The sequence below is a fragment of the Elaeis guineensis genome, chromosome 7 (assembly GCF_000442705.2).
Source record: "Elaeis guineensis isolate ETL-2024a chromosome 7, EG11, whole genome shotgun sequence".
Taxonomy (NCBI): Eukaryota; Viridiplantae; Streptophyta; class Magnoliopsida; order Arecales; family Arecaceae; genus Elaeis; species Elaeis guineensis.
Genome location: NC_025999.2, coordinates 91,833,507 through 91,842,922, shown reverse-complemented (window position 1 = coordinate 91,842,922; position 9,416 = coordinate 91,833,507). Strand labels below are relative to the sequence as shown.

General features: G+C 38.1%; 1 pseudogene; it reads right to left on the bottom strand.

Annotated features, from left to right (window-relative positions):
* Positions 1–251: 251 nt before the first annotated feature.
* On the bottom strand, positions 252–7,620 carry LOC105048500 (uncharacterized; annotated as a pseudogene).
* Positions 7,621–9,416: the final 1,796 nt, after the last annotated feature.

Here is a 9,416-nt window from a genome sequence, read left to right as displayed (position 1 = left end):
ATGATATACCCAAAGGGCAATATAAAGAATCCATGTAGGGGCATACCAAGGTGGCGATCCATTCTATGGGCATTACTTCCATTGAAAGAACAGAGAGTAGAGTCGTCATACACCAGTCATCACCTAAATTAATCTTTCGAGTACTTAGTCATCAAGATGTTCCAAGAGTCTGAAGTTTAGACGTCAACCATTACCATCCCTTGCATAATTACAACTGTTTTGGAATTAATTAATCTTTTGAGTACTTGTCATTAAGATGTTCCAAGAGTCTGAAGTTTAGATGTGAATCATTACCATCTGTCGCATAATTACAACTGTTTTGGAATTCCATCCAAATGTATTATTTAGGTCAGCTTCAACTTATGGTCTCAAGAGTGGATACAGAAACTGTAATTGAAAATTGATTAACATAATCCATGATTGAATGTCCATATCCTCTTTGAGGAGGTTCTATGTCATCTGGAATTGGTTCTTGGAGGAGGGCCTTCTGGACCTGAAATGCGATTTATATCCAGGTTCTGTAGCTCATTTACAAGGTGGGCTCGTTGTTCCTTCAAAATGTTGAGTCGATTTGTCAGCTTCATCAATGCAGATGATGAAGAAGAGGCCATTACCTAGGTTAGAAGCAGAATACTTTGATCAAATTAATTGTCTCCAATGAAACAGCTCTCAGATGCTGGAGTATCTTAAATGGAATGCAAGCATTTCTAAAGAGCTAACAAAAGATCCTCGAGCTGAGGAAATGCAAGTGTCTCCTAAGCTGAAAGATCTCCAAACAGTCATCCAAATTTTGCAGAATATAGATGCTTACCTCAGGCCTGGAAGAGCACTTCTTTGAGGATGCAGTGCGGCCAACTGCTGCTGACACTTCAGAAGATGAAACATTATTAGACCCTAGAGATTTTGAACTGTTCTGATTTGCAGTATTTGGCTGTTACTTCTGGGATGGCTGCCTATTAGGTAAAGATTATGGATCCTGTGTTTCCTTCTTCCCATTGTCCCCCCTTGGAAAGGAATTTTTTTGAAACAGTATGGGCATCCAGCAGGTGTTGGCTTTTCTATGGATGGAACGTTGGCATACTCTGAAGATATTGAAGAGCTCATATTGAAGAGCTCATATTTCTGGGAAGGCTGCCTATTTGAGGTAGATACTGAATCTGGTCTCAGACTTTTCACATTTTCACTGTCAGCTGCAAGCATGGAATTCTGTTTACAAGAAAATCAGCATTTTCATCCCATAGCTAAGAAGCATTTTCACTCAAGCAATGAACTAAAAATCTTATGAGAGAGAGAGAGAGAGAGAGAGAGAGGCCTACCTCACCCCTTGATCTGGACTTCAATAAAGTATTGCAGACGATTGTTGTTGGATCCTTAGTACATGGAATACTGCCAGAGCTGGAGTATTGAGGTCTGTTAGAGATCCTATGAACCACCGGAAGCTAGGTCATAACCTAGGTGGAAAATTCCTGCTAGTAACGCCAAGATCAGGAGATTATGATAATGGTTGGGAATCCTTTGGCACCATTGATAAAAGAGCAATTTTTTAATATTATTTTGTAAATGGTTTATTCAAACTAACTATGATATTAATTAGAACATATGAAGGCATTTTTTTTTTAATCAGGCAAGGATAGGAGCAAAAAGATTCTTCATCACACTCATATGCAAACAGCAAGGAATGATCAATTCGAATAAAAATTTCCACACCAAATGAGCACTTCGACAGCTCTCAATTTTATGCTTACAATTAGAAAAGAAGAAGGCAACAAATAGCATGGAAGAACATTTTAGAAACCATCTTACAGCCCTAGCAACTCCAACCACTTCATCCAAGGATTTGCCCCAGAGCCCATGTTATTGAAGATTAAATTGTCAGATGAAGTTTCCATGGCTTCTCAAAGCTACTAATTGTATTCAAACATAAAGAGTATACATGTGTTCATATCAAGTCAGTAATGAAGCACAGAAAACCTGCACCTTCTTTGGAACAAATCAGACTTGCAAGTCAGGAAAGAAAGAACAATGTGTAAGTTATGCATGATTTCTTATTGTTGTTAGGTCCACAAATACCACATCCAGGAGGCTGCAGATTCTAAGATGCTTTGGCAAATATCTAACTTACATGTGAAGTGCCCTTATAATTAAAAAGAAAGCTACTTAAAAATGGTGAAGTATTTTCTGCCATAAATTTGCATGCCTTATAGCACAATAATAACAGATGAAGGAAACGAAATGTAAAAGACAAAATGGACCTCACCTCTCTTGAAAGATGGACCCAAGTTGATATATACAATCACAACGAACCAATTCCTCACGAGTTTCAGAAGATTCTGAATCTACAATATTCATGTGAAAAATGTTTTTTATGTAATCATCCATATCAGAATCAGCAGAGCTGGTTTTGGCCTATAGGGTCAGCACAAGCCAAGGGCGACATTTTATCATAAACTTGTGGCACAATAAAAGCAACTTCCTTGCAAAGATCGTGGTTGAAATTCACATCGCAACTTGGAAGCCCATGTGCATCCTTCACATTGTTACCAGCCTCCAAATTTCCATTAGACTTCTGAAATTCTGGTTCAGGGTCAAAATTTTCTGAAAGTGAGATGAACATTCTCTCAAGCATATGTTTAGTTTTTTGCTCCCCCATGCCAGCAATATCTTGGCTCACAAGTTGATTAATATCACAACCAACATCAGCAGAAATATCATTTAGGGAGCATGTTTTGTTATGGTTTGGTAAAATATGATTCCCAAGACTGCAATCATTTTGAGCACAGTAATCAGATGAAGAGATGCTGTTCTCTCCTAAGCATGGTTTCTCTTGCCTTATCTCGAAGCAATTATCTTCATAAAGCAATGTGTTTGATTGGTCATCGATGACCTGATTTATGGATGCCTGAATTAGCGAATAATCAAGCTCAGATTTGGGTGAATTGGATTCAGATGAAGCATCATCACAACAACTGGTATCACTATCCAATGAACCCACTGAATGGGACTCAGCGGATAGTTGCAAGAATTCTTCCTCACAGTACAGTCTGTGGTGCAGCATATCCTCTTGATAATGTGGAGGTGACTTAGCCTATATTGAGGATGGGTGTGACCCTATTGTCTCATCAATGGAAGTCAATGGTGCTCGTCTCATCTTTGGTTCTATCTCCTCACCACCTCCGGTACTTGAAGAACTATAATGAGAGTAATCTTTTACCTCCAATGGAGAAAGATATTGTCGGTTCCTTGAATGAACCCTCAATTGATCTTTCTTATCATTCACTCCAATTTTTAGTTGCACTTTTGACACATGGCTATTATTCATCACTGAGGGTTTCAAAATGGCTCTGTCATTAGAGTCAAATAATTCACCACTATGGTGATCAATATAGGTGTCTGTAAATGATATGTCAGATTCCAAAATGTTTGAGCTACTCCCACCTTCTGGAGTTTGTCCAAGCTCTGCAAAATAGTCGGAGCTCACCCCAAATGGTTTCTGACATTTCCTTTGTTTTTCTTTACCAAGACCTGCTTCAATGTCTTCACACTGGCTTTCATAAACTCTATCCTCAGAAGTCTGATCCATCCACTCTGTAAATTCTCGCAAACACAGGACAGACCACTCCTTCTTCATGTATTCAGCTCTAGTGAAAAAACTGACAGTTTTAGTCTCTCTTTCAGAAATGGCATTCTCCTCTTTCCTCAAATTATCACTATCACAAGACTGTGATTCTTGATCAACAGCTTCTGAGCAGAGATATCTGCTGTGTTCCTCATCCTCAATACAAGCAAGACGAGAATGCTTTTTCTACAATTGAAAACATTTAAAGGGTTATAGAAGCTTTTTTTTTTTTCTAATTTTTGACCATAAATATCATGCTACAATGATGCTGGAGATTAAGAATTCCCTTTCTTCTTTTCAGAAGTAGCAGAAGAATGATTCTCAATTATAGAAAGATATTTATTAACTGCAAGAGGATTAACGCACAATCAGAAAAAACAATTTTGAAAGCCACCTACCTTCTTTGTATTTATAATGTTCTCATCTTTGGGATCATCTTTTGCAGGGAAATAGAAACCATACCCTGCAGGTCGTTTTTGCCTTTTTGCAAAAATTACATGCCTTTCCCAATACTCTCTTGTGCTAATTACTTTTTCATCTAATTTCAACTGAAGAAGAGATACAAGCAGTATACTTATTAAGAGGGGGAAAAAATGCACAACAAAGCTCTTATACCTGTTTGTAGACAAAAAAGACAAACAATATGGACATTATGAAACCTTGACTTACTTCCTCTGGATTGGAGAAGAAACTGAAAACATGCGCTCGATACCATCGAGCGCAACAAATTGGATTTCCTTCCAGCCATAAGCTTTGTAAACATGAAAGACTTGAAAGGATCTCCAACTCTGTGAAGCTGGAAATGATATTGCAGGAAAGATCAAGCCCTTCAAGTGATTTTAGATTTTCAATTCCGCGAAGTGTAGCTAGTGCATTGTTCCTTAAAACAAGTTTAACTATTCGACAAGAAACCTGTAGTGAATAAAAACAAATGTATTTACAACTTTCTTTCTTGTGTAAATTGGAAAAATTTAATGCAAAAGCAGGTTCAAAACCAATAATATAAATAAGCTGATATTATTCTCCAAGGCCCCAATTAACGGTTGTCAATTCCTCTAAAAAGGGTTCCCCTGTCTTTATTTTATCACTCCACAAAGAGCACATTAGCGCAACTAAGAACTGTTCAATACAAAAGGATCTAATTTTAAAAGTAAACATCTGCATTATATGGCACATTTTCTTTGCTCCATGCCATTTTAATTTAATGGCCTGTTTCATGCACAATCAAATTCCTAATTTTAAAATTTCAAACTTCTTGGGTCGTTGGTTGGTCATGATTATCCTCACTCACTGCAAAGTTATCAAAGTTTTGTAATATATATTAGAAGCTTTCTGTTTGGGCACTTACTCTACATTCTCATGTCATGGTCCCTCCATTAATTAATTTAAAGACCCTGAGGAGCTCAAACATTTTTTCTAAAAAAAATGTTTACCATGATAATAAGACTCATGATGCATGATCAGTATCTAATGTATTTTAGTTCACACACTCATCAGCAAAGTTGTATGAATATAGTCACACAGAAATGACTACACCTTTGTGAGATGTTGGTTTCTTCTGTCAACAGTGGAAGGAATCCTTGGCTATAAGCAGATCAGACAGCCTTTTTCAGTTGAAAGTTTGGGTATAAGTTTTTTGCTTCATGAGGTTATGACAGTTTTTTGAAGATGAAAGTCTGGGTTAAAATTTTTTGCCTCATGAGGTTATCCTGGGCATTTTTGACATTGCTAAAGGATAGACTTATGTCCACCCCACTTACCAATAACAATATATGATGTCGCCAATACTAAAATTCTATAATAGACTTCAGAAAAATGAAAGCTACATGCATAACCAAAGTTGTCATGGTTTTGTTTATACTACCAAATTTTGTTCCTTTTTTTTTTTTTTTTGTCACAACTTCATCTTTTTCTCCATAAATATTAGTAACTTAGCAAGTGATCAAGATTATTTTATCTCCATTAAAATATAATAAATTTGATGAAATAATATTTCTTGAATGTTCTGTTTCCATCACAAGTTTTAACCATTCAATCAATGACAGAAGGGACAAGCATGGACAGGATTTATGCACTGAAATAAAAAGGGTAAGGAAATAAAAAGAAAAAAGATAGTAACATGACTCCTCTCGTAAAAACAAAGACTTCTCTTAGCACTGTAGACATCATAAGCTATCCATACCACAAACTAAGTTATAAAATAAAATAAAACACACACACACACACACACACATATGCATTGAAGGGAGAAACATGGACAGGATTTGTGCACTGAAACAAAAAGGGTAGGGAAATATAAAGGCAAAAGATAGTAACACGACTCTTCTCATTAAAACAAAGTCTTCTCTTAGCACTATAGGCATCATAAGCTATCCACACCATGAACTCAGAAAGAAGAAGAAGAAGAAGAAGCCAATTTGCAATAGCTAACAAACAAATCAAGGCTATTGAGGTTCAAAAGTTAAATTGCACAAACACAAAAATCTTATGACATCAACTTTCCAATTAGTAAACTTCAATATGTTAAATTATGGAGGTACACCAAATGGTGCAGCTGCACACTAACATGGTGAATTCTGCATCCAAATATTGTTGTTAAATTAGTAGGCATAAAATAACCAAGTTTACCTCACGAAACAATGCTATCGTCCTCAAGTGGTTGAACCCAAGATCAAGGTGTCGCAGCTTAGTACACTTCCTGAGGTTGTCCACTTTTGCAAACCAGTTCCGACTTAGATCCAAAGTTTCAACAACAGGAAGCAATTGCAAAGAATCATCCATGAGAACTAAACCATTGCAAGCACATGAGACAAAAGACAGCCGGTTCCATGCTGGGGAATCCTTTATATCCACAATTCTACTGGCAAATACATGCCTGAGTGCATCCTGATTTCGGGCACCAAAGTGGAGAACAAAAGCAGAACGAAAAATTACAAACAAAGCAAGCATTTGTCGCAATGAATACACAAATAATCTAGTAAATTTACCTTCAGAATAACTAAAAATAAAAAGATGAAACTTTATACATGCAGATTATTCAGTAAAGCAGAAAAAGCATGGCATGCATGTAAGACAAAGAGTGTGGTTAATACTTGAAGAAACTAAAATACAGACCCAATTCAGGATTGCCAATCTAGTACCACAAAAAGTATACGTTAAAAAAAGGAGCTGTTCCCAATTCAGCACATCAAAAAATTAGAATCCAAGTAACGAGGGAAAAATAATTCCGTGATTGCTAGAAAATTCAAAAAATGAAACTTTGTCAGAGATAGCATCAGAAAAATAGATGCTCAATCAGGGGAAACAATAAAACACTGTAGAATTTGGACAAACGCATGGGTTGATAAAATCTAAGCAGGAAAGAAGGATCTTGATATAAGCAACCCACAGTGGAATTACGGCATATGAGCTTCTCGAGCGTGTGCCGAAGCTCCAGCAGCCCTACCGCCGCAGACGTGGAGAGGTCGCAACCCCGGAGCTCCAGGACCCTGAGCCGCCGGAACGGCAGCAGCGACACCGGCGTCGGGTCCCTGGCCGACGTTGGCAGCACGGAGATCAACTTAAGCGAGTTTAGAAGCCGCAAGATCCGCCGGAGCTGTTCGAGCGCGCGGTGGTCCCCGAGGTCGGAAACGTAGGCCCGGAGGTAGTCCCCGGGCGCGCCGGCGAGGAGTCCTTCCAACTCCTGCAGCGCCTCCAGCCGCGACTGCACGTAGTGGAGCCCCGCCGGGTTCAGCTTCAGCGTCAGGGCCCCTTCCAGCAGCGGCCCCGCGTTCTTCTCCACGTATCTCACCAAGTGCTCCAAATACCGATCCCCCGTCACAATCGCCATCTCAGGCCGAGATTACGGCCTCCGCGAAGGCTCCATCGGTGCGAGATAGGGGATAATTTAGGATCAAATTGGGGGAGTTTTGTTTCTTGGGGACGGAAAAACCGCCATGGCCGAGGGAGGGAGGAAGAAGGGAACGCTAAGTAACTGACTCAGTTACGAAGTCTTGGAATTTAGGGGAGCGGGGAAGCGCATTCCCTAGGTTCTGTTATCCGGGATACGGTATTCCACGTGGAACAGCGGACGATTTGGTTATTGAGGGAATTTAGCGGAGTCGGTATTTGAGGGGACGATTTGTCTCCGTGCTCGTGCTGTTACTGAAGTCGTGAAAGCGGTATAATTATACTCACTGGTATCATAGTGAATGAGTGGGATTCTGCTCACTGAGGCATAATTAGAGGTGCAAGTGAGTTGTGCTTGGAGTTGGCTCCACCCCAATTGGATCCAACTCATTTGCTTCACGAGTTTGAAACCATTTGCTTGACAACTAAGTTGACTCATAGTGTATGATAAAAGCATTAGGATGATTTCAAAAGCTCAATTCTGAGTTAGAGCAATGTTTTGGGTTCTCATTTTATATAAATGGAGAGTTTAGTTTTGTCATGCAATACAAGGAGATTGGCATGAGTTGCAAGAATTAGTGTGATATATAAGACACGATTGCACGATGAATTGCCAAGCCAGCAAAATATAGGTTCGATGAAGAATGTAGTGCATCATGCACACCACGTTCAGGCAAAGATGCTTATATTTGCAAATTACATCTAGTTTTGCTTGAGATGCATATAACTTGCGTTTGTATAAGAATGATTATTAGACACTATTTTTTATAACACGCATTATGTAACATAAGGAACGATTATTCTTTAGTCTTTGCATTGTTTGCTAAACAATTTATTTACACAAGCTTTTATAATTTACCATATATATTTTTTTAAACATGTACATGTTATCATATGTCTATACCTAATTTATCAAATTTTAATACTGATATTTTCTCGAAAAAATGTAGCTGGCTCTATTAACTTGTCATTTCTATTGGAACAGCCGATATTGGCAATTATACTGGATTTTTTTTAAAAAAAAAAGCAATTAAAGGCTGGAGTAGGTAGATGACAAATATAATTTCTGTTAAAATAATAAGGGTAGCTCGGGACCATCCTAACTAGATAGCATCATTGTTGGTAATGAAGAGCTTGGTTTAAGTTGCGTTGAAGTCACTTCTGCATTTGTTCAGAATGCTCCGGCTGTAGACATAAAACCTCACCAATGAACCATTAGTAGGAGTTGGACAACAGCAGCCTGGTCTCAGAATCAAGTTGAGATATAAGATCTATGCTTGAAGTCATTGTTTCAGATCCAAGTACAAGTTTGGTGCACATAAAGTCAGATTCGAGGACAGATTGAAGTCTACACCAATGACAGATCGAACAGTCATGAGATTTTTTTGTCCTGCAAGCAAAATTAATGCATTAAGAAAAAGGGAATTATGTTCTGATTGTTGAGATAATCCGAAGCCATGCATGCTTTTGGCTTTCATTCTCTGTTATCCCATTTATGTGATAGCCTAATCCATTCTTAGACAATTCGTTCTTCCTTCCACCTACTAAGAAACCTTGCATTCCATTTAGTTGAATCTTCACTTGCTATAAATTTGTTGCATGATAACTAATATTATTGTTTCTCATCCTTTAGGCATCAGCTTTCATTGTTGAACTCAAAATATTATTACATGACTTCAATTAGAATAGTGTTCTTCTCTCATCAAGAACAATGTTATTTATTTGAAATAAGCAAAAGACCATGATTGGATTAGCCTCTTAAGGCCATCTTAAGCTTGGTAGTAGCTGAATGCATTGTATAACCATGCAACAGATCATTCTCTTCATATCAAACTTCTAATGCATCAAATGCCCTGTATAAGGTTTTCCGACTGGTTAGATAATTCCAATTGCTTGACAAAAGTTTTCTTCT